This window comes from Sminthopsis crassicaudata, chromosome 2 (genome assembly GCF_048593235.1).
Source record: "Sminthopsis crassicaudata isolate SCR6 chromosome 2, ASM4859323v1, whole genome shotgun sequence".
Lineage (NCBI taxonomy): Eukaryota > Metazoa > Chordata > Mammalia > Dasyuromorphia > Dasyuridae > Sminthopsis > Sminthopsis crassicaudata.
Genome location: NC_133618.1, coordinates 135,565,335 through 135,592,203, shown reverse-complemented (window position 1 = coordinate 135,592,203; position 26,869 = coordinate 135,565,335). Strand labels below are relative to the sequence as shown.

General features: G+C 38.2%; 1 long non-coding RNA gene across 1 annotated transcript; it reads left to right on the top strand.

Moving 5' to 3' along the window:
- Positions 1 to 22,468: 22,468 nt before the first annotated feature.
- Positions 22,469 to 23,852, top strand: LOC141554918 (uncharacterized). Its single transcript, XR_012486005.1, has 3 exons — positions 22,469 to 23,091; positions 23,306 to 23,352; positions 23,801 to 23,852. It is a non-coding gene; the product is annotated as an uncharacterized LOC141554918 (long non-coding RNA).
- The last annotated feature ends 3,017 nt before the right edge of the window (positions 23,853 to 26,869 follow it).

The following is a 26,869-nucleotide window of genomic DNA, read 5'->3' as shown; positions in this document are numbered from 1 at the left end:
TTCATGAAGTTGAAAGAAGCTATGGCTATATTCAGTGGTAGCCAACTGGGAGTTTACAGAAAAAAAAAAAAAAAAACAACTGGGGCTCAGTGTAATGGTGGATGTGGTTAAGATGTAAATGGTTAGGTGCAGAAATTCAGGGAAAAGCACACTATTCTTTGCTTCCTGATCCCATTTTGATACACAAATACATTTTTATGGAGGTAATAATTTATTTTTTTCTGAAGGGATCTTTGATTTTTATAGGTATAGGTCTCTTTCAATGCAAATGAGCACCTCCTCTGCAATTTTTAATCCTAGAATGTTATCTGCAGGTACTGTAAGCAATTTGCCCACCAAGGATGTCAGAGATAGGACTTGAACCAAGAGCTTCTAGGCTGAACTTGCTTCTGAGTAGTAGTGGAGAAGTAGGGGTTAAAGTATAAATGACGGGAATCCTGGAGGAAGTGACCACTTCAGATTAGAATCTGTGGACATTGAGTTATTTAGTAGATTTTAGGAGGAAAGATTTCAGAGTTCAAAGAAAGCATAATCCCATGGATTAAACTTTGGTAGGGAAAGTCAGCCCAAAAGGAAATGAGATAGTTTTAACATTTAAAGTCTTATTACAGAAATCCAAATACTTCTGAGAAGATAATTGGGAGATATTCAAAGGAACAAATAAGGGAACTCATTGATCACCCTGGCCTTTTAGCTCTAGCCCTCCATTAGCGAACATGTCAATGTTGCCCCTGGTGCTCCTCCTTGGGAGATCATTCCTGACCATTTCTTCTTAGTCTCATTTACTAATCATTCTTTCTGCCCTTCCTTCATAACGGTAAATATCCTTTAATGCTCTGTCCTTGGCCATTTTCAGGTTTTTCCCTATCCTTTATCCCTTGTTAACTCCATCTGTTCTGAAGGTTCAGATGAGCATTTCTTTGCAGATGATTTCCACATTTATGTTTTGTCCCAATTGTTTCTGAACTCCTTTTTGGTATCTTTAGCTGAGTTGATGGATGTTTTTGTCTACATATCTTGCTGGAAGCTCAAATACAATATGTCTAATTGCATCAATTTTTTTCTCCTAATTGCCTTTTTTTCTGCTGGTTCTACCAGTCTCTTACCTCAACCTACTTGTGGACAATTAATTAGTAGATATGTTTTATCTCCACAATATCTTGAAATTATCTTTCTACTACCACCTGCAGGATCAGACATACATATCATCTATCACTATTACTTGGATTATTGTACTAGATTCTTAAATGGCCTCCTCACTTCCAGTTTCTCCTTTTTACCATGCATCCTTCACATAGATAGCAAAATAATATTTCTGATTCAAAGGTTAGCTCATGTGACTTTCCTGCCCATGAGTCTTCAAAACTTTTCATTGTCTACAGATAAAATGCAGATTCCTTGGACTGGCATTTAAGCTTCCACAATCTGGGTCTGACCTTTATTTTTTGTTTTATGTCATATTATTCACCTTCACATATTCTAGATTCCAACCAGACTGGCATTGCTAGATATTTCTTTGAGTGTGACCTAATGTCTCTCCCTTCTATAGTGCCATCTCCTCATATACACATTTAACTTAGGTTATTCAAGTATAACATTCACCCAGAGTGACAGCTCCACTGACCTGTCAGCACAGTGGTGATCTTTCTTCTTCCCTATGGATAAGTCTCCTCTGATGCTCTGTCTTCAATTTTCTTCCTACCATTTATTCCTTGTTGAATTCATCTGTTCTGAAGGCTCTAGGTCCTAAAAATTGGCCTAAGAGTACTTGCTTTTATTCTGTCTTTTGTCCTTTTCAGTTTCAGGAACTGGCAGCAATCCCTACTGGTTTGGGACTTCAAGCATGGTGATGAATTTGGATTCGGGATTGCAGGTGGGGTGGTGCAGCCAGCCCTTCACATAAATACTGGGAAACGAGGGTGCCTGGGACTTAAGCCCGAGACAGGGTGGTGATAGTAGTGGTAGTGTAGGACTTGCAAGTGAGACAGTAATCTATAGCAGTGGTGACAAATTCAAAGGCTACTTACAGACTGCATATTAACATAGGGAACCACAAATTTGCGTTATCTATATTTTGTTGCATTTTAAATTTATTTACTTATTGTATAATTTCCCAATTATATTTTATTCTGGTTCAGGCTGTATTCAGAGTTTTGCTGGTTGGATCCCAATGATCCTCTGTTCTATAAGAACTGAGTTAAGCTATAAACCTGATCCCCTTGAGTTGATGAAAAGGTGTCTGTGGAGCAGACTATGTCTTCTATGTGTTGGGATTTTATGTTAGTATAATTATGATTATATCTTTGAAGAAAATATTTCTGGGTAAAATAACTTTACTGTTAGTTGTTAAATGGAACTGGGCTGTAGGGATCCACCTCCTATAACTGAGGGAACAAAACTGGATAAGGCTGGAGTAATCTGCAGAAAGCCTTGATACCCCCAAGTCTCCTTAAGGATAATAGAGAACCCTGGGGAAGGGGTGAAATGTAATATATCTGATTTTCAGGTGGTGGGGGTTAGAGTGGTCTGTGTAACAGAAATAAGAAAGTAATGGAATTTCTAGCTAATTCAAAATGATAAAGATATTAGCAAAGATAGAAAAGACATTAAGCTTAATGGCCAAAAGACATTATTCTCAAATGTGTATCTACTAATGGCTACTACTTGCTAAAGAAGGCAAGACTCTGATGGGAAGGAAGTTACAGCCAGTAAATTTAAGCAATTTTCAAGGAAAATTTTCATTTTATATACTAATTCCCTGTGTTTTACTTAATCTTCATATAAGATAAGATTCTACATGTGTGTATGTGTATATATATATATATATATATATATATATATATATATATATATATATATGTATGTATGTGTGTGGGGGGGGGTGGGTGTGTATAGTTGTTGAGTTTTTTTAGTCTTGTCCAGCTCCTTGTGACTCTATGAACCTTATCATGCCAGTACTGTGTTTTGTTTTGTTTTGTTTTGGCAAAGATAGAAGCATGTTTTGCTATTTCCTTCTTCACTATACATGCATATATAAATATGTATATCTATCTTTATCCATCTTTTGAATATTACCTTTGTGTGGAATATATTTTTTCCTCATCACTATTCTTTGAATTCCTTGTCTTCCAACATGTTTCAGATGAGATACCACCTTGTCCATGAAGCTTTTTTTTTGATGCATTTAACTCCTTTCTCAATTTTTTTGAGAAAACATTCTTTGAGAAGAAAATCTGTTTGTTTCCCTTCTTTGACTCTATCACCTATTACCTTGTATCACACTTATTTGAAATGTCATTTTCTTCTAGTTTTACTATATTCTTGAGGGAAGGGGTTAGATCTGTTTTTTAATGATGATTATTGGCACATTCTAGGGGTTCAAAACATATTTACTAAGAGATTGGATCCAATGAGCAGTGTTTAATGGATAAATATTTACTTGGAGAAAAGTTTCTAGTGGAAGAATCTGACCTTTACTCTTGTGTCACATAACATTTTTATCAATGACTTTGACATAAAGTTTACCAGTGCTTGCCTTACAACAACTAGGAAAAGAATGTAAGTATAAAATTATTGACCATTTTCTTCTAGAGACTCTCCAGGGTGATAGTGTTATCTCTTAGCTCCCCTTTTACCTGTATGATGGCTCCTCTCATCCCTCTTTGTTGAATCATCATTCATGTTATATCCCTTAACTATGGGTCTATTACTAGACTCTCTTTTGAATACCTTATCACTTTACAGAGATTTTATTATCATTTCTTTTTTGATGACTTCACTCTCCCCATTTCCCTGCTTGTCTCCCCAGCTTCAATCCCTTATCACTAACTTACTCTTGAACATTTTCAAATGGATATCCTAGAGGCATCTCAAGCAAAACAAAACCGTTCAAAACATAGAAAACACTATCTTTCCATGAAAACCCAACCTTGTTCATAAATTTCCATATTTTTATTTTGGATACTAGCATCTTTCCAATAATCCAGATTTATAAATTCAGTGTCACCCTCAATTCTTCACTCTCAGTGTGGATGAAGTCTTAAATGGGGTGGAAGATACAAAATATAATAGATATATTTTAGCAAACTAGCTATATGATTCTGAGCTATAGGTATATATTTTTAACATCAGGAGAATCGTTTCTTTCTCCTCACAAGCTGACTTCCTGTATCATTATCCAAGAGTCAGTGGTAAGGGTGCCAGATTCAAAGTATTGTACCCTAAATAATTGCTTTCAGTTATTGTTCTGATCTTAGCTCTTCAAATAGACTTAATGTAGAAACATATTCTAACTCTTCTTTCCTTCCTTCCTTCCTTCCTTCCTTCCTTCCTTCCTTCCTTCCTTCCTTCCTTCCTTCCTTCCTTCCTTCCTTCCTTCCTTCCTTCCTTCCTTCCTTTTTTCTTTCTTTCTTCTTTTTTCTCTCTTTCTCTCTCTTTCTTTTTTTCCTTCTCTTTCTCCCCCTCTTCCTCCTTATTTTATCTTTCTTCCTTTCTTCTTTCCTTTGACTCCCCATCCAGTTCAACTCTGTGTCAACATCAACACTTACAATTAAATGAAAAAGGCATAAATTTTTTTCTTTTCATCTGCAGTGTCTAAAGATCTCATGGAAAATGTATCATTTCTTTCCTCTTCTTTTTTTATCTTGTGAAAAGATGGAAAAAATATCCTATGAACTTTGAGACTCAGTGACAGAAGAACTTAACAGCTCCTGGAGTTTTGGATGAGAGAGGTACTGTACCCTCATTTTGCAAGGAAGGTCAAAAGAACAAGACATGAGAGAGAAACTGCCCAGAGAGTGTAACCCCAGAGGGGCAGTGAAGTCAGGCCAGAAGAAACTGAGCAGTGATTGGATTAGAAGGTGAGTTCCAACTCATTGAATGTTTACTAATCATTGAGTTCAAGTAGCAGGCAAATTGTTCTCTCCCAGTCTCACTTTCTCTTCCCTTTTCTTTTTGGTTTATTTATAAACATCTGAACCCACTCCATCCTTCTTTCTATTTTTCTATTGTTTGCTGTCAATATTAGTTGTAAACCTGACTTAAAAAATGATTTGTCTCTTGTCTTCCTGCATGTCATTATTGGGACACAGTATACATGGGTTGTTGTTCAGTTGTTTCACTCTTGTCTAACTCTTTGTGACCCCATTTGGGATTTTTCTTGGCAGAGATCCTGGAGTATTTGCCATTTTCTTCTCCAGTTCATTTTACAGATGAGGAAACTGAGGCAAACAAGGTTAAGTAACTTGCCCAGGGTCACACAGCTAGTGAATGTTTGAGGCTGGAATTCGGCTCAGATTTTCGTGATGCAAGATTTGGCACTCTCTCTGCCTTGCTACCCAGCTGTTTTTGTACATGGGGTATTGTGAGGGACACATATTTTACTCAGAATACAAACTAGAACTATACAACTCTGTCTTGTGCTGTGTGTGTGTGTGTGTGTAAAAACTTCCTCCCTGTTAGCTGCTTTTTATGTGCTGTCTTCAGTCATTAAAATGTAAGCTCCTTGAGGAAAAGAGATGTCTTTCTTTTTTGCTTGCATTTGAATTCTCAACACTTAGTGAAGTTCTTGGCATATAGTAAAATATCTAACAAATGGGCTAATGTGACTTGATGCAGTATATAATAAGGAGTCATGTTGGGTGTTTGAGTAAATAATCCTTGCAGAAGATGCCCTGCCATTAGCATAACTTTAAGTCAAATGAAAATGAAAATCAGAACTCAAAATTGGGAGAGGAGCAGTTTTAAATGTAGCCCAAGAAGAACAGAGATGAGAGGAATAAAAAATTGATGTGAGTCTTACATATTGTAAGAAGACATCCAACAAAGACACTTAAGGATGAAGTTTGAGCACAAACGAATGCTGTAGGAGAAATGCAGCTGGAGCAGAGGGAGAGAGAGTCCAACACTGATCAGTAGCTAGAGTCTGTAACTTGGAACATTTGGTGATTCCAGGCTCCTTCAAAATACGTCTGCTGACCACAGATGTGACAAGATTAAAATTGCCTACACAGCTCTCAATGGGCAATGCTTGGTTTCTAACTCTGCTTCAGGCCAGCCACACTGGGGATTTTATTGTGCCCTGGAAATGGAAGCGTAGCTTTGGCTTCAATAAAATCATTGCTTCTACTCAAAGAGATGTCAGCTAAACCAGTCACCCACGTTCATGAATTTACAGGAATGTAACACTTTTCATATGCCTCTAGCACCATATTTTTCAACCCCAGAATTTTAACCAGTCTGGGAAAAATGTTTACTATGAAATCATAGAATGTCAGAGTTAAAAGGAACCTCAGTGACTTTCTTATTTAACCTGTCTCTGAACAAGGGTACCCTCTAAAGCTTCCTAACAAAGAGTTTTTCAGCTTTTGCTTGAAGGTCTCTAATGAGGAAAAACTCACTATTTTCCTTAGTCGTCCCATTTGTACTTTGAAGCACCTTAAATCATTAGAAAGTTTTTCCTTTTATATCAAGGTCCCAAAGAACTTTACTTCCTAATGTTCAGTTTAGCCATTTTCTAGTCATGACTGACTCTTCATGATCCCATTTGGGGTTTTCTTGGTAAAAATACTGGAATGCTTTATTCATTTCTTCAGTTCATTTGACAAATGAGGAAACTGAGGCAAACAGAATTAATTGAGTTACCCAGGATCACACAGTTAGTAATGTCTGAGACCAGATTTGAATCAGCAAGACGATTCTTCCAAACTCTAAGCTCTATCCACTATACCACTTAGATGCTCCAGCTTTTAGTTTCTGGGCTCTAACTTCTTAATACCTATGTAAAAAGACATTAGCAAGAACAAAGGACTCTTGGGTATTTTTATTCTTTCCTCATATCTTGCTCCTCCAGACTTCATCCTTTCCTCCTTCTAGTCCCTCCCCTCAGAATGGAGTAATGAAGATGCAGGAGGTGGAGCAGTATTTGATAGATAGTTAATAATCTAACATAGTCTGGGGTGGGAGACTTTATGTTATGACATCATTGTGATGGATCCTTAAGGATCTCTGATTAGACACTTCTGCCATTGTTCTTAGACTTTATCTGAGATTGTTTGTGAACCAAAGGGAGGGTCCCTTGGATGGAAGGATGAGGATTTAGAATTCTGCCTGTTTGCTTCTTTCTACAACTTCAACCCTTAAGGTTTGATTTAAAAATACTTTAGCTCTGATAGAACTATGGAGACTCTTTTTCTTACAATCTTTACTATTCCCTCTATTACGTAGAATTAGAAGAATGGCACCCCTTTCTCATTGTGTCTGTTAATAGAACCTCCTTTGAGCCACAATGTGATGTAGTGGAAAGAGTTCTTGGCTCTGAATCAAAAAAGAAGGATTTTGGTCACATATTAATGTAATATATATATATATATATATATATATATATAATATTATATTAGCTACATAATCTCAGCCAAGGTGTTTAACTTCTTTGGCCCTCACTATCATGATCTGTGAAATGGTGAGGACAACTGCATCATCTACCTCAATAGGGTGTTGAAGAAAAATTATCTTTTTTATGCTTGCTTTTTTATACATATTCATGTGCATGAAAGATCCAGAAAATCTTTTGGGTTTAAGAAAAATCATGGTCCCCTTGACATATATAATTCTTCTGAGTAGTCTCTTCTGCAGATTCCCCCTCTTTCATCTCCATAAAAAGAGGAGTTTTGAGGAAATAGAGTTCCCATAAGTGGTTAAACAAATTATAAATAATTTCTAAAATTAAGTCAGGTCTCTGGGAGACACCTATGGGAGAACAGAGAGTGTGGTTCAGTCCCTGGCAGGGAGTTCAAAAGACAGATTAAATGCCTGAGGGCTTTGATTAGTTGACTAGCTGTTCAGTTTTCTGAAGGAGCTTTGCTGTTGAAAGCCAAGATTATGAAAAGTGACGGATCCTTCTCCTTGTGGAGAGAAAAGCCATTTCCCCCCAGTTTGATGATTGAGTTGCAAACAGCTTGCTATCTTTTCTAAAAGACTAGAAGCTTAGCCTCAGCTGAGGTCTTCAGCTGAAGCTCATTAGGTAGCAGCATCAAAGAGAACAGGATAGAGAGCAACATCTGGATACAGATGCCTTAAAAAGTCTTCCTTTAAAAAGGGAAGAAAACCTATGGAGAGCAGTAGGAAGACATCACCAGAAGAGTTAATGAACTTGCAGCATAAAATTTGGTAATTGTCACATTATGTGTATACATTGCTCATATATTACTTAAATCTTCTGACTCACTATCTTGATCTGTAAAATGAAGATAATACTGATTCTATCTAGCACAAGTATGTAAAGAGGGTGACGCTGGGTTCTACAACCTTATTGATATGGAGAGAAGAGACCCCTCTTTTCTTTAAAATCTGGCTTATGTAAAACTTATATGTTGCTTATCACTAGAGGGCATCTTAGAAGTGAATTAGTCTACTTCATCCCTTATTTTACAGGGAGGAAACTGAGACCTAAGGAAATTAAGTAATTTGTCCTAAATCACACAGCCAATAAGTATCTGAGGTAAGATTTAAACTCAGTTCTTCTTATTTTAAGTCTAACATTTTCCTCTAAACCACAGTACCTATAACCATGCTGCTGCTTCTTTTCTTTTTTTCTTCTTTCTTGCTTTCCACAATAAGAAGTCTAAATAGCACATTTAAGCTCTTTATTTTCCTTTATTTTAATGTTGGTCTGTGAACTTGTTAATGATGTCCACTTTTAGATATAACTGCATGTATAGGTGGCTCTACTTGTTCACTTTCTGAGGCAAGCTCCAGTCTTTGCTCACAGCATACTCTATCCCAGTGTCATTAAACTTTAACACTGTCCAAGTTTAAAGTAAAGAAAAATATTTTTTACATAATTGCTTTTCAGTTGCAGAGAACATACTATCTCCCTTTGCTTGTGGTTTCTAGACCATAAAAATCATGTTATTCAGTGGAGCAAGAGGATAGGTACTTTTCTACTAGGTGTCTCCCAAGCATATGCTAGACATATATCAAAGTACTGGAAAGATGCAGTGAGATAGATAACTTTGTTAAACAACCCTTTGATTGTTAATATTCATTGAGGCATGAAAGACTGAGATGAATGTTCACTAAAAGTGTTTCCCATTGTCATGGATGATGAGATCCTCCAGATGTTCATGAGGATAATTCAATTGCACCAAGCTCTTGAATACTGTAGATTCTCCTTAGTGGGAAACACAATCACTTAAGAGTTTGGTTTAGCTATTCTCGTTGGAAGAAACAAGCTTGTATTGTCCATATCGTGTTGTGCAGTCAATGAGTGAACCCTTAAAGTTAGTCCTTCATTTTTTCAGTACTTTGAGAATTGATTCCTCAATGAGCTCAAAATTGTGTCACCTTCATTATCATTTATTTCTCAGTACTTATTCTATCCAAAGTCCATTTTTTCATTGTTGTTTTCTTTAATGTCATTTGTATTTTGCTCTGAAAGTACACCTGTATTTTTAGAGCATGACATTACAGAGTTCCCTAAATGGGATCCATAATTACTTACTGGAATTTGGTCTGTCATATATACAGGGGGGAAAGTGGATAAGAATACCTGTACATAACACTGTAACATATGACTGGATAGACAACATATACATCACATATATCAGCAGATATATAAGCTAATAGTATGTATGTTGTATATTGTATAAATACTATCATCAGACACATTGTTGATATGTAGCACATTATATAATTATATAAATATATATCAGTATGTTCCTGCTGATATGAGATCTATGCTATCTGTATGTATATGTATATACAAATTATATATCTTTGACAGATATTACAAATGGAAAATGAACTGGGGCCAAAATTAATAGAAAGAAAGTAGGCTAGATTACAAACTTGTTTTTAAGAACCTTGAGCTTCTCCTTAAATGAAAGACTCGTATCTTTAATGCTATTATTCCCCTGCTGATTTATGACAATAAGTCATGGAGAACTAGGAAGTGAGGTAGAAGACCATCCAAAAGGAATCTGTAAGTGATGTATGGTGGGGCTGAGCCTGCTGTAACATGTTAGTAGCAAGGAAGTAAGCAGAGAGTGCTATATGAAGGAAGTTAACAAAGGAAAGAGTAAGAGGAAACTGGGGGATAGAGCTGGAAAATAAGGACATAGCACTTAGCAACATGTGTACTGTAGTCTTCCTGCTGCATATACATGGGAGCCTCCTGGAAATGTGTGATGATGCATGCTAAAGATGATGTCCCATAATTCTGAATATGAATAGGTATTCTGTGGTTGTCCCCTACTGATTAATTATATGAAACCTTCCCTTGGCAGCTGAATAAACTGTTCATTCTTGACCTCTCTCCACCTCCTGTACTCCCCAAATGGCCATAGAGCCAAGGCCAGCTTGCTAAAAATGGTTTTCACTATATCAAGGAAGATGAATTAGAACATAAAAGAGGGATGATCAAATGGAACACTCAATGGGAGAGAGAAACTAATTTCAGCAGTGAAATAACAGTAGCCAGATATTTGTCTGACAGCAGGAAGCAAGAACTACTTCCTTCTTGGGATACTAGAAAAGGGCAATTAATTGGTACCTTGCACTTTGTGTAACTACCAGGGGGAAATGGAATAATGTTTTCAAGGAGTTATCTTATTCAACAAAATATTCACAATACCACCTTCACAATGCAGTTACAAATCTCATATTCTTTCTAACCAGAGGTGCTAGGAAGGAAACAAGTTGCTCTACATGTTTCTCTTCTCAAGATGGAAAATTCTCTCGAACTCCATGTCTTTTCTCTCCCTGCTCCTTATTTTTTCAATTAACAAGCATTCATTTTCTCTTCCTCCCACTTCTCTTTGTCTCTGTCCTTTCTATCATATTCTCTTCTTTTCTCTCTTTCCTTCTCTTTTCAGATTTCCATTCTCTCTTTTCCCCCCCATTCCCTTTTTTCTTCTGTCTCTTTGTCTTTCTGTTCTTTTTCCCAGAATCATCCAATTCTCTGTGAATGAATTCTAGTCATGTACATGTATGCACAGCCCTTGGAGTTTTCCCCAAATACCCATTAATGTGCATCTTGGGATTGTTATACTTGGAAAGGTATAATACCTTCAAAGAAAACAAAAGAAGGGTTGGCTGATAGATAAATAATAGATGGCTTGTTTGCTACATTGATATCTTCGTTATGTTAAGAGAATTTGAGGAAAGTCCCAGCACATTGGATGGACTCCTTATGGGGAATGTTTTGAAGTACTTAGGCAAGTGTCATTGGGTCAGTCACTATGAGTAAGATATCAGCATCCTTGGAGAGAATGTCCTTTCCATGCTCATCCATGAGATAAGTATTGAGCACACTGCTCAATTTTTGTTGGCCGAGACATGATTTGTATCTTAGAAGTCCTCATTCTAGAGTTCCATTGAGCCTTATCATAAGGCACTCAGTCTAACAACCTCAAGCTCATCTCTAACCATTCCAACTCAAATACCCAGATCTTAAGTAACTTTCTGTACCAATAAAGAATCTGAGGAAAATAAGAGACATTTCTGGTTGCCTTACATTCTTTCCCTTCTGAATGATGAAGTTCAGGGACTGAAGATGCAGGGATGCCCAGATATCTAAATATGGAATTGTATCATACTTTTAACTGCCTTTTTGGTATGCCATGAAAAGAATTGCTTGTGTCAGCTTTAATTTCCACTCTGCTGAGTAGCAGGAAAGGTAAGGACTGTACCTTTGAAATTGCAAAGGAGAATTAGTGCGTCCACAGGCATGGGAAAATGTAGCATGTCCGATGGCGAAAAGGAGAATAAATTCAGATGCTATGCATCAGAAAGGTAAGTGCCTGGAAGAGTAATATGGAAACTAACAGAAGGGGAGAGTAAAATGGTTCCAATTGAGTCCAGATACCATAGCGGTAACTTCTATATCTCCTTTAAGAAGTTGGATGGAAGATTTTGAGGATATCTTGCTCATCCTTGAGACTGTGACTAATTGAACCAGAGCAAAGGAATAATATTGCTTTTAAAAAAAGGCATGTGTACACATAGGGAGGAAAGTGAGATGAGGTCGCACAGGGCTGTGTCTAGATTAGCTTCCAATCCCATAAAACCAGAGAACCACATAGTATGTTGTATTAAACACTACCATGGTGACTCCTGCAGAGTGGTGTAGTTTAGCCCTCCTCTTGCTTCATCTGAATGTAGATATGAGAGAACACAGTGCCTGTCACATAATGGGTGTATAATAAATCTTTATTGATTCACAAAATTGGCTGATTCATAAACACAAAAGGTGGCTCCACCTTCTGTATTCAGCCAGCTGAGCTGAGAATCTCTCCTCTGCCAAGTAAGTATATTTTACCAACTTACCAGGCAGAGGTTTCAGGGTTTACAGGACACTATTGAAGTTACCCTAGCCATAAACTTCATTCCTAAAGCATAGCTCAGCCAGCAGGGCTTCATCAGGTCACAGTAACTATGGTATCTCATTCTAGCAATAATTCATCATAGCCTAAAGTTTCATGTTGACCCATTATCATTTGGTGCTATATTACATAACAGATCTTTTCTCCTATTATTTGCCACAACAAACATCCCAATCCCTTTTCTTTCCTGTCTCTGTGTCTTTACTCATGTTCTCTTCAAGTTTGGGAATCTCTCTCTGAAGTCTTCATCAGTTAAGTTTTTTACTCATTCTTTAAGTTTGGTTCTATTTTCACCTTCTCTATGAAATGTGATTCAGCTCACACTGATCATTTCCTTTTTCAGATACCTGTCATATGTAAGTGGGTTGCTAGGTGGTGAAGTGGATAGAGTGCCAGAATTGGAGTCAGAAAGTCAGGAAGACTCATGTTTCCTGAGTTCAAATCTGGCTTCAGGAACTTTCTAGCTATGTGCCCCTGACCAAGTAACTTTATACTCTTTGATGCACTTCCTCATCTGTAAAATAAGAAGAAAATGGCATATGATTCCTATATTTTATTTTTGCTAAGAAAACCCCAAATGAGGCCACAAAGAGTCAGACAAGACTGAAAATAACTGAAATAATACTTAATGTCTAATACAATTTATTTGATCATTTATCACAATATTTAGCATATTGTTAAAGTTTGAGCCTTATTACTTAAATATAATCTTTTTGAAAACAAAGAATAAATTGTACTTATTTTTACATTTTCCCCACTTTCCAGTGCCTGGCACAATGCTTATATATGGAAGGCCTTCAATAAATGCTAGGATTCTAGGTTATAGGCAAATTGGTTGTTTAGTGGCCGGCTGATTGGAAGTTTTTCCAGTGAGTGTCTTGGAAGGAAAAAATACCAGAAACTATTATCAATCACTTAAACCCCAGGGAGAAAGATATGATTGGTAAAGGTGGTAAAGCCAGGGACTAATATAGAATAGTAAACTTGAAGATAAAAAATGACTTCACACATTTTCCCAGGGTGATAGAACTTCCAGAAACAGCTTCTGTTTTGGAAAGACCAATACAAAAGATGGAAAGAGAAAATCAAAGACTTAGTAAGTACTATTTCATTTCCCCTCACATTTGGTCTGTAAGACAGAGGTGCATAGTTACCTTTGGGGGCAGGGGAAGACACTCCAAACCATGCCTTGCTGTCGTGTGCTTGATAACTGATTATCAAGTTATATTCATTAAAATAGTTTAACTCTCTATCATCATAATATCTAGTAATGAAAGAGACCTTGCTTAGGAATTCATCCAATCTATCTCATTTTCCAGCTGAGGAGACCGTAGTCACACATCAACACTTCCATAGCTTGCTGAATGATTAAGCAAGGTGTATTTTTTGGACATTTACTATTGGATGATGAAGAGCACTTACCAAATTCCCAGGTGTGTTTTTCTTCTGGAAGGAATAGAACAACTTTTCCCTTTTCTGTCCATTGAAAACTGGTGGATAGCCTTCAGACTAGCCTACTGTGGAAGGTTAAAAAAAAAAAAAGAACTGGATCTGAAGAGGGGAAGACCTTAGTCTGAATCTTGCCCCTGACACTTATTGGTTTTGTTGTTTTGAATACATCATTAAGTCTCTCTGATGCTTCAGTTTTTTTTCACCTGTAGAGAAGTAGGGCTGTAATATCTACCATTAAGGTTGTTATGAGGATCAAAAGAAATAATGTATGTGCAATGGGGTCCAACAGGTAAACTGCCTCTCCATTGCCTCTTTCCTGCCCCTGCAGTCTGTAGGATTCTGGAGGCAGTTCCACTGGACCATGGAATGTGTTCTGCTTTGAAGTATTTAGGACTTGGTACTTTTTCATGATACAAAGTGGTATTGTGTAAGTTTAAAAGGAAAGACTTTCTGTATTTCTATTTCTTTGTCTCTCTTGTATTTTTGTCTTTTTCTCACATTTTCCTTAACATATATATGGTGACTCTGGGTTGCTGACAACTTGCTCATTAGAACAGGGATATATCCAGATGAGCCTCAGTCAAGATCTCAAGATTCAGCCTCTTCTGCTTTGGGTTTCTTTGACTGAGTATAAGTGGTCAAAAAATGATGAAATGGATATTTCTATCCTTGGAGGGTATCTTGTGAGTTTAAGAGGTAAAGATCCATAGATCCTTCATTAGTGATGGCTTCACTATTAGAGATATCATCCTAACAATTATTATAGAATTTCTAAAGACGTTACAATGGAGAAAAGAACTGGACATGGAAGTAGGAAGATCTTAATTAAAATTTAACCTTAGATATTAGCAGTATGAGCATGGACAAATCATGTAAGCTGTATGCCTCAATTTTTTCATTGGGGATAATAATAGTACATGTCTCTCAGGGTAGGTGGGAAGATAAAACAAGATAATATTTGTTTAGTACTTTGCAAATCTTAATGTGCTATATAAATGCTAGCTGTTATGGTTATCATTATCATCATTAATCTTTTTTTCATCATCATCATTATTGCAGAAGAGAAGCACCATGAAGGGTTACAATCTCTGACCTAACTTTCCAAAAGTCATAGCCTTTGAGGCAATAGCTTGATAATAAAGACCCAAGGTTAAATACAATGCCTAATCAATAGTTTCAATAAGGATGTAATGCTTTAAGTATCAACTTAGATATATATCATAGCAGTTGTAAGTTACTGTTCATGTTTTAATTTTGTCAATGTGTACTTGTGAGATTTTTGTGTTTTACATATATCTTTTGTGTGGAAGAAAGGAATATCCAGGATACACTGTACATCGAGTATACTATTTCTCCTTTTTGAAAAGACTTAAACTTGAATATCCTTAAAACTTAGATATTCCTGGAGTATAGATAAAAAGGAGCAGAAAGATTGAGAAAGAGTTTGACCTCTTTTTTAAGGGAACTGATGGAGCAGAGGTCCAGAACTAGGTGTTCTTTAAGAAAGAAGGGGCCAGTGTCCCAGCTCCCCTTAAGCCTTTGTTGTTCTCAGTGCAGACTGTTTATAAATATTAAAGCCAAGGCAACAGCTCTTTGAGCCTGCCTCTCAATCTCTTCAACTGGCTAGCCTTTGCCATATTTTAAAGTGACTAAGAGATGGGGAGAGTGTGAGATGAGAATTTAATCTTGCAACAAGCACAAGCCTGTCAGGTTACTTGGCCCTCTATCTCACCCCTCCCCGTGGTGCTCCCCTTTCTTGTTCAGATGCCCTGGGATCCTAGCATTTGGGCCTTGTCTATATCATCCTATTTCTGTCTTCCTGATTCCAATCACACAACTTACATGAGCAGCCCTGGTAAAGGGCTGTATTTCCTGCTTTTTTGAAAGTGGGTTCTCCAGCCCTTCCCAATTTTTGCAGCGTGGGCGGCCTCTGTGCTGCCTACAGGTTCAGCCAGCCCCAGTGGTGAGCGTAAAGCAGTTGTGGAGAATCTGTAGGCGGTTGGGCTAGAGGGGAGGTGGGAGGGATGGAGACTGCATGTGAGAACCGAGGAAACACTATGACAACAACAGCAGTGGTGTCAGGGAAGCAGGCTGCTAACCTGTCTGCAAACTCTGCATCTAAGCTATGTGTGAAAGGGAAGAAGATCGGATCTCCCTCTGATTGCCACAGAGTTCTGGTAAGTCTCTTAAACCTTTAGTACCTCAATTTCTTCCTCTGTACGAGGAGGAGGTTGATGGTAGATGGCCTCCAAGGTCACTTCCAGCTCTAACAATCTGAATCTCTTGACTTCCTAAGACATAGAGGCCGCGTTCTTGCCTCCTTTCTCTTTTCTCCTCTCCTCTTTGCTTCTTCTCCTTCTCTAACACCTCCTGACCTTACCCTACCTCTAACAATGTCTCAGGGAACCACAGAGTATCACATTGAGGTTCAGTAAATAAGATGAATTTGGAGCAGAAATCCCACTGTGAATATTGCCACAGACACCAGTCACTTGCTCTGTAAACCATGGCCAATCATAAACCTATCTCAGCCCCAGTTTCTTCATCTGTAAAATGGTAAATAAGAGCATTGTAACCCTTGCCTCACAGAGATTTTGTGAATCTCAAAAGTGATAATGTATGTAAAACACTTTGGAAACATCTAAAAGACTATATAAATATCAGTTATTATTAGAGTTGGAAGTTTGCTAAGAGATCATCTATTCCATTCCCTGATTTTTATAAAAGAGGAGACAGAGAAATGAAATGACTTGGGATCACGGAATTTCAAACTGGAAGAGATCTTAGATCCCAACTAGTCCAATCCTTTTATTTTACAGACGAGGAAACTGAGGTCTCAGAAGCCTGAAGTGACTTGAAAATAAGCAGCAGAGTCACGATTGAAAGCTCAAGTTCTTGCTTCCTTTTCATTAAGCAGCCCAACTTGATCAGCTCGGACTACTTGGGGAAAAGAAAAAAACAAAACAAAAGAGAAAAGCCCAGCCTCCTCCTAGAAATACTCAAAAGCCGGGCACGTCTCAGGTCACCAGAGTCTAGGAAACAAGCCTGCCCCCTGAGAATACAGCCGCCCCGGGCAGCTGGGGGGCGAGGCAGCCTCCAGCCCTGGCCGGGGACTCGGTGATGAGTTCAGAAAGGCTGTTGGAGCGCAGAGCTCCAGGCTGATCCGCGTGGCACCGGAGAGAGCCTGGCAGGGGGAGCAGGCTGGGAGCAGCAGGCACTCGGGGTCGCTGCGGCTGCTAGCTGCTTCTGAGTATGCAGAGCATGTAGGCAGTGGCGCTGCTGGGCGGGGAGAGCTCGGGAAAACACCGCGGCTGGTCCGCGGGGAGCCCCGCAGACTTGCTGCTTACTCTCCTGTGGGCTGGCGGCTGCGCTCCTGACCTCCCCAGCCCCAGACTTCCCCTCGGCTCCGAGGGAGGTAGAGTGGGAGGGACAGAGTGGGGAACCGTGCTCTGTCAGGCTGCCAGCCTGTCCCCTGCCTGGGTAGCCCTGGCCCGGCGCAAAATCTTGCGCATTCCGAGGGAGAATCCGTATCCAGCCCAGCCTACTTTCTGCCCACTGTGCGGCTGTCGGCTGCGATTTCGAGTGGAGCTTTCGGGAAGGGAGCCCTAGGGTCCCCATACTCAGGCAGAGGGGGTCCTGCTGCAGATGAAAATCCGAAAAGAGCTCTCTGATGTCACTGGGAGCCAGGTGGAGAAGAGAGAAAGGGAAAGAAATTGTTTCCGTCCCCTGCAAAGGAATGCATCAGCTTGGGTTGCCAGGGAGCCAGCCCCAGGGGGCATCGAACCCAGGGGCCTCAGCCCAGCAGGCAGGGAGCATAATTAGGGGTTAGGAGGAGGCTTGGAGTGCCAAGGACTCCCCTGTTTTTCTCTGGAGTTGCCGTGGAATCGGTGGCTCGGCTGCAGGCATGACAGGCAGAATAATTATAAGAGACAGCCTAGGCACGTTGCAGTGGTGCAAACAAAAGCCCAGATAACGGGAGACTTTTCCTCCCCCACCCTGCACCTGCTCGCGTCTCTCGATGGCTAGCTCTTACTGAGGCTTTTGGGCAGACGTTTGTTCCCCCAAAATATTGGGGAGAATGTAGGCTTTGGAATTTTGAAAAGTATAGCTATTCCCCCACTCCCGAAGGAAAAACAGCAGCTCTGAAATCAGACATTTGGGTTCAAAGCCCACCTCTGAAGTTGAATATCTCTGTGATCTCGGGCAAGTGAATTAACATTCTTGGGTCTCAGTTTCCTTCTCTGTGAAATGAACGGGTTTGTCTAGATGGTTTCTGATGTTCTTTGAAGCTCTAGATTCATGGTCCTGTCGGTCCTGGGAGGGCCAGCAAATTCCTCCCCTACTCGTTCCTAGTCTGAAAGGTAACAGTTCATAGAAACTATATAAGGGAAGAAGACGTTGGTTGCGATCTAATCTCTGCTACTAGTCAGTTGTGTACACTGGGTACCTTTCAATCTGCCAAGTGACCTTGGGGGAGGGGGGTAACTTCTTCTTTGAACCTCAATATTCCTCACATGAAGAGCTTGGTCTAGATAGTTTCTAAAAGCCTTCTGAGCTCTTGCAATCTGGGGTTCTGAGCCATTAATCAAAATTTTCCATCGTATAACTTCAGCAAGTCAACACTGAAAAAGGGAAGAGGCATTTGATTCATGTCTTGCTTAAAATCATAGGGCTGTGTGCTTGGAGTTCACATAATTTACAATTTAATTTTCTTTGCTGACTTTAATATAATCGGTGGTTTAGGATTTTAAAAACTTTTTAAAGGGAATGATGACTTTCCTTGCATCAATCATATGCCCTCATGTGTGGTCCTGGGAGCTAGCAATCTACCTAAACCAGGTTATAATCTGTATTGAAGTCTATCAAAATCTACTAAACTGGAAGTTCTATGAGGGAAGAGGTCATTTATTTGTGTCATATTTTCCTATGCACCTAGAATAATAGTAAGGTGTTCGAGAAATGTTGGTTTTATTTCTGTTCATGAGAGAGGTTCCTGATTCCTTCTGGAAGCTAATAGTTTTCCTTAGATGGAGAGATAGTATGGTAAGGGAGGATATATTTTGACCTTAATATTGGATCTGTCATTTTCTTTTGTGTAGGCAAAGGTTTGATGCCGGATAACCTGAAGGATTTCTGCTACTTTAATTAAAAACTTTCAATGACTCTCCATTGTCTACTGAATAAAAATCCAAACTACTTATTCATAAAACAAGAAATGTGATAAGATATTTTATGGTTTTGATAGAACATCTTTGGCTTTATTGTATATGATTCCAGGCCACCCCCTGAACTTCCCAGACATCTCCAGTTATAGTTTTATTTCAGTGTTGTCAAAATCAAATAGAAATGAATCCCTGGAGTCTTAGAAAATTACAAATCAGCAAAAAAAATATACAAATTATCTGTGTTGCATTGTATTTTTATTTATTTTGGTAAGTGTTTCCCCAATTTCATTTCAATCTGGTTTGGCAGCACTCTGGACTTTTGCAGACAGTTTATAATCAGCTGGCCAGGAGTTTAACATCTTTCCTCCCTCACTATTCCCCCCTCCCTTCTAACCTCACTTTATGTATTGTCTTCATCTATTAGAATATAAATGCATATGCCTTAGCGTACACTTAGGATAGTGTATTGCACATAGCAAACATTCAATAATTGCCCTATTTCATATCCTGTCTCCTCTTTCTCTACTTTTTTTCTTCTATTTCTCTTCCCTTTAGGTTTAAAATCTATGTTTCTCCAGATTTGTGATATTAGACCTAGGTAGTGATAGTGTTCATGGGCAATGGCAACATTTTTGTGATATTATAAAAGAGACCCCAACAGTTAGCCAAGAAATAATTTTTCTAGTAGCTTGGCTAGCTATCGTTAGCAAGCAAAACTTTTAAATTCAAAATCCAGAACCAGAGAAGAGAATCATAATAGAGAGCATTTAGAAGAATATCAAATGGAGCAAAAAAACCCCAAAACAAAACAAAACAAAAAACAAAAAGGAGTAGGATTATGGAATACACTGTAAACTACTTGAATAGAAGGAAATAGTCCAAAAATTTAGTAAAGATAAAAAACTGGCATGGAGAAGCTTGGTATATTGAGAGTTTCAGCAATTTAGAGATCTTCTGTCTACCAAAAGAAGATAGGTTGATATTTTCATTATTTGCTTTAATTTTTGAAATGTAGAGGAAGAAACAAAGGAACCTAATTCATCCAACAAAAAGGAACTTGTCACTCAAAAGAAATTATGGGAGCTTTGGGAGGAAGTGATCACTCCATCTTGGAATTTATGCCAGAGAAAAAGTAAATTGGGAAGTTTATCACAGAGCATAGATTTTTTTGGGGGAAGCATAGTTCAAAGAGTTAAGAAAAGGAAAAATAGTAGTATCTTGCAGCATAACATTTTGTAGAAAAAGTTGGTCTGCAAGTGATGGCAATTGGGGTTAAGTGACTTGCCCAGGGTCACACAGCTAGGAAGTATTAAGAGTCTGAGGTCAGATTTGAACTCAGGGCCTCCTGACTTCACAGCTGACTATGCTACTTTAAAAAGAATGTTAGGAACAATTTTAAAATGAGTAAATTCTGTCAATGAATAGGAAAAAAAGAAGGTTTTTGTTTGTTTTTGTTAAGGACAACAAGAAGGATCAAAGAAAGCCTAGATTACTTAAAGTATTTGGTATAAAGATAATGGCTGATAGAAAAGAGCTAGGATTTACATGAAAGAGCCATAAACTATAGATACATGTACTTGATGTCAATTTTTAGTTAATTCTGGGGCATATTATTAATGTTAAATATTTTAAATATTCACAGAAGGAAGTAATGAGAACAAAGTTAGTATGGCTTAGTTGAAAACAAGTCATGGCAGACTAATCTTATTTCCTTTTAAAAAAAATAGCTGACATGTATTTGTGCTTTGAAGTTTTCAAAGTGCTCTCATACATTATCTTCTCTGAACCTATGAACTCTCTGAGGCTGGCACTGGAGGTTATATTATCCCTCTTTTACAGATGAGGAAACTGAGGCTCTGTGAGGCTCATGGTCATCCAATTACTGAGTATCAGAGGAACTATACCAATTTTGAAGATAAGTGTAATGTGAAAATCACAACAACATTATTAAGCTCTTACTATGTTCTAGGCATTAGAACCTTGGAGAATGAAAGAAAGGTCAAAAAATAGTGCCTCTCCTGAAAGTGTTTCACATCCTAATTGGGGAAGCAATAGGCAAACAATTTTGAACAAACAAGATTTACTTAAGAAAAGAGGGAGAAAATCTCTGAATGAAGACATTCACATTAAGAAGGAACAGAAAAAGCTTTTTGCAGAAAATGGGATGTTAGTTGAGACTTAAGGAAGCTAGAGAAGCCTAGGAGACAAAGGAAGAACATTCTGGAAATGGGGGATAGTCAGTGAAAGTGTCCAGAGTCAAGAGACAAATGGTCTTGTTTGAGGAACACCAAGGAAGCCAAAGTCACTAGATCTCAAAATACATCTTTGTAGTGGGGAGTAAGGTGTAAGAAGATTTGAAAAATTGGAAGGGGTTTGTTACAAATGACTTTAAGAGCCATAAAGGTAATAGATTTGGATTTCAGCAAGGAACTGACAAAATCATTAATGCTATCTTTGTGAATAAGAATAAGAGATAATGGGATTATATATTTAGAGATTCAAGAGACCTTAGAGGTCATGTGGTCCAAAAGTTTGACTTGATCCGGGGTCAAGTGCAAGGGGAAGATGGGATGTGATAGCAGTTCTACATTATTCAAAGTCCATCCCTCTAATAACTTTAGAACCTGATTAGAGAATACTTTACTTTTTGGTAGAGTTGGAATAAATTGGATGACAAAACAAAGTGGGAAGGTAACATTTTGGGAGGTTTCTAGGGACATGCCCCAATATCTTTCCTTGACTACTTCCTGTTTAAGAGTTTTATTGATTACTTGGAATAGACATAGCTTGTTGATGACATCAACCTTGGAGTGAAAGCTAACAAAGAACATAACAGAGTTTACTCTTAAAAGATCTCAACAGACTAGAATTATAGACAAACCTAAGAAAAATGAAATTTTGTAGCATATGACCAGAATAAGACATCAGAATAGTGAGGGGAGTGGAAACTAGGATATATTAAGATCTGGTGAAGCAACTGGGGTTATTCAGCCTGGAGAAGAAAAGACAGAAGTATCTCACAGATGTCTTTAAATATATGAAGAAGAATGATTAGCTACAGAGGGCAGACTGAGGAATGCTGGGTGACAGCTATAGAGGCACATTTAAGTCTTGTGAGAAGGAAAAACTGCCTAGCAGTTAGAGCTGTCCAAAATGGAACAATTTATTGTTCATTCTTTGTCCCTAGAAGTGTCTAAGTAGGGGCAGGATGACTACTTGCCAGTGACATTGCAGAGAAGAAAACTGGCAGGTATAGATTGGGAAGAGAAGGCATTCTAGAAATAGGAAAAAAGGCTGAATAAAGTCACAGAGACAAGGCAGCTAGCAAAGTTATGTTTTATGGGAGTGGGAAGAAGAAGTAGAGAGAAGGCCAGTTTGCCTGGAGTATGGGTTTGTAGCTCACCATCTTGGGACAGTTTTGTTTGATTGCCATTTGCTTAATTGAAAGATTGCAAATAGGAAGTAGAGATGGCATGCTCTGGCAGTGTTGCAAAGTGATTAACTTAGCACATAATGGTTTTACTTTAACTGAGATTTGGAATATGTTTTCCTATTAAATTTTCAAAGTTAGGGGAGAGGCAGTATCATATATATAAGCAAACATGTTCAGTAGCTGCTCTGAAACCAGCCCCCATTATTAGCTGTATTTCTCTTGTTTACAGGCAAAGCTCTTTTGAGCTCAGTCTGCTCTTCTAGGTGTTCCTATGAGGAGCATGAAGGCATCTGTCTTTGGCATTCTCACTCATAACAAAACCTCTGAAAGATCAGTGTTCAGTGGATATTTCTTAGGAATTTAAGACTGTAGAATCATAGAGTTAGAGTGGGAAAAAAACACATAGATCAGGAAACAGGTCCATTGAGGTAAAATGACTTCACCAGGGTCACATGGATAGGAAATATCATATCTAAGATTTAAACCCACATTGTCTAGAAAGATGTTTAGCTGTTTTCAGTTATGTCCAACTCTTCTAATCCCATGTGAAATTTTCTTTGCAGAGGTATTGAAGAACTTTTCCATTTCTTTCTTCAGCTCATTTTACAAATGAAGAAATTGAGGCAAATGAAGTTAATTGACTTTCCCAGATGCACAGCTAGTAAGTATCAAAGATTAAATTTGAACTCAGATCTTCTTGAATCCAGGCCCAAAGGTCTACTCATTTTCCCACATAGCCTTTTCATTTGGGGTACCCTGGCTGGTATCTGTCTCCTTGTCTAGGGCAATGAACACCATATGAGCAGATTATATCTCCAACTCTGCTTCCATTTGTGAATTCTGTGTACATTCATTCTCTTTTCCTTTTCACACAGGTAAACCTGAGGTATGGTATTAATGCCCTTCATCCCTCATAACAACAGTAAGTGAAAGGAGAAGAACCTTGCCCAAAGCTCATGTCTCTCAATCTTGTTCCAGCTTCCAGAGAGGAAACACAGGCATTCTTAGTTGAGGGCCAGACTCAGATATGTCCCTCTCAGATTCATTCTAGAGCCTCATTTTCAAGGCCCACATTGGATATATTTTATACCACCTGAACTCTGGAAGTTTGTATGTGAGCTACCTGCCCTAGAATGCCTATTTATATATGTAAACCACTTTATTAAGCTCAAAGCTCTATTTAAGTTAGCAATGTATGGAGGCAATATCATATAATATAGTGGATAATGTCTTGGGCTTGATGTCTAGGAAGATACCTTGGTAAGGACTGATTATTGCTTAGTAATTTTCCATCATGTTTGACTCTTCATGACTCCATTTTGGCATTTTCTTGGCAAAATACTGAAGTGGTTTGCTGTTTTCTTCTCCAGTTCATTATGCAGATAAGGAACCAAGGTGATTTGACCAGGCTCACACAACTAGTAAGTATCTGAGACTAGATTTGAATTCAGCAAAATGAATTTTCCTGACTCCAGGCCTGGTACTCTATGCATTAGGCCCCACCTGGTTGCCCAACAATTCATTAACAGTCAAAAGCAAGATGAAAACATGGTCTGTGGCGGTGTTAGAACAGAATGCAGGAACTGTGCCCCATTTATCTTTACATACTGCACAGTGCTTGCCTTCTCCTATCTTTTGCACACTTGCACACATTATCCTCCGCACTTTTTGTATACTTAGAATAGACAGCTTCCACATTTCTCCCTGTTGAGATTATTCTTTTCCTTTAAGACTCCGCTCAGATGTTCCCTTCTCCAGGACATCTTCCTTGACTCTCTCTGGCTTCTCTAATCTCTTTCATTCACTTAATCACGTTCCAATTTCTTTTATATTTATTTTATACATATAGCGTCCTCTATGTAGTTGTAAGATCCTAGAGAGACAGAAAATTTTCTTTCCTCTTTTCTTTTTTTAAACTTCAGCACTTAGAACAGTGCCTGGCACATAATAGAAGGTTGATATTAATTGCATACATTATTGTGAAGTAGGAAGAAAAGGGGCCTAATAGAGGAGGTGGTAGGGCACCAAAGCCAAGTTCTCTCCTAATTTCCAATTTTTCCCAACCTTGGGTCATGCAGTAACACTGTATTATCTGTAGGGCAAACTGATGTGACTTCACAAAGGCAGAAGGAACCTGAAATATTTAGAAGCACTAATGCCTTTGTAAGAGCAGTACTAACCTTCTTTTGGATGGGAAATTCAATTATTCAATAGATCAGGAGCTCTTGGAGGTCTCAGGAAGGAACAGGGAGTGCTGAGCAAACTACCTGTTCTGGTACCTGATCAGAAGAGCAATCAATGGCTAGTAGTCAGGGAGGTGCCAGATATTCCTTCTGTTAGCTTCAGGGTTCCAGGACTGCCTCTTCTACTGTTTGTTAGGTTAGGGATACCAATTCTCTCTTTATAATCTTGAGACTCCATTATGTGTATCTGTAATCCGGGGTATTATGATTGACAGTGACTGCAAATTCACTCAAGGTCAACCACATAGCTATGTAGCTGAAAATTAAATGGAATTTCATTAAGAATTATAATGTCCAGAACTAGAGAGATGATAGTCAAGCCTACAATGGAGTCACTGTATTTAGTTGTGGAGGTCATATTTTAAAAGAATGTTGACAAACTGGAGAATGTCCAGAGGAGGATAGCCAAAAAGTAAGAGGATTTCAGGGATATACTTCTGGGCCCAGTTTGAACTGACTTTGGGAAAGCTGATTGTTAAATTTTCAACTTTAGCATTTACAGCATAATAAGTGCTATTATAATAGGGTTTTATTGATTGTCTAGGCCAAGGGGTCAACAATTTACTGATAAGGGACCAAATCTGTTTGCAGCTGGGTTTGTATGTTCCATGAGCTAATAATGATTTTTACATTTTTAATAAAATTTCACTATATTTTTAAAAATTTTAAAAATTTAAAAAATTTTTAAAAAAAAGAATGGTTTAAAAATCATTCTAGACTCATTGACCATACAAAAAGTGGCTATAGTCAGATTTGGTCCAAGGCCTAAAGTTTGTTCACTCTTGGTCTACACTTAAAAAAAGTGATAGGGAAAATGTTAATAAGGCAAATTAAACTTAAAAGTGTATCATAAGACATTTTATTTTTGGAGAGAAAGGAGAACTTGTTAAGCTTTTAACTAATATGTCCTTAATTGTAGACCATGTCAACTGAGGATCATTTAGAGAAACTAGGAATGAAAGACATGATAGCAGCCACCAATTATGTGAAACTGTTCTATAGAAAAGGGAATAGATGCTTCGTGTGCATGCATTCATGCATATATACACAGACATGCATGTATTTATGTATATATATATACATACATATGTGTATGCATGTATATTTATGAATATTTATATCTTTTACACATAAACCCTGGCCCTGGAGGGCAGGATCAGTAACCAAGTGCAAAGAAGCAAATTTTGGCTTTATGTAAGCAAAGAATTCTAATAAGTAGACCTTTTCAAAAGGGAAATGGGCTTCCCTAGGAGGTAATGAGTCCCCTATCATTCAAAGTCTTTAAGTAGAAGTTAATTACTTATTTGAGAAGTTGTAGAAGTGATTCTTCTTTAAGAAAGATGAGATGACCTTTGGGGTATCTTCTTTCTCTGAGATTCTAGAAGTTTATAACTGGCATTTGTAATGAAAATTCAGCTGGTTTCTCTTCATAATGTTTGCATCTAATTCAGTCTAGGGTTTGATTTAAGGCAGATGCAGAAAGCATTTGTTTGCTTGTTTTGTTGTTTATCCTTTACATATGTTCCTTGCAGTTACCATAAAGAAACAGGGAAGTTCCTTGAATTTAAGGTGATTTTGGCTTTAGCATAGATTATCATCACACAGACACACACACACACACACACACACACACACACACACACACACACACACCTTATTTTCTTTCCCTGTGAAGTATTGATGTCTGTAGCTATAGGCTGTAGAGACAGACATCTCATTACCCTGAGGGTCCTTCGAGGCCAGCTGTCACATAGCATTACTCTGGCCGCTCTTTTTCTGCCCAGACAATACAATGCAAAACCTTTCCATCTAACCCATGTGACAACTTGGAACAGCCAAGGTTCTCAGCTCTTCTTCCTTATGGAAATTAAAAAAACCCACAAAGGTTTTTCTGTATGTTTAAGGAATGGGGGGAGAAGGAAGCATGCATACCTTTCTATAGTATTTCTATATTAGTGCAGGGAATCTTAAACTGGGGTCTCAAGGGGACCATGGATAAAAATTTCAGGGAGTTCATGAATTTAAAGGGAAGAAAATTGTACCTTTATTTTCACTAACTTCCAAGTGAAGTTTTCCTTCACTTATGTAAAGCATTATTCTGAGGAGGACATAGACTTTCCCAGATTGCCTAAGGAATCTTTGACAGAAGATTAAGATCCTTTGCCTTAAGTGAGAGATTAAGTTGGGGAGTTCCTG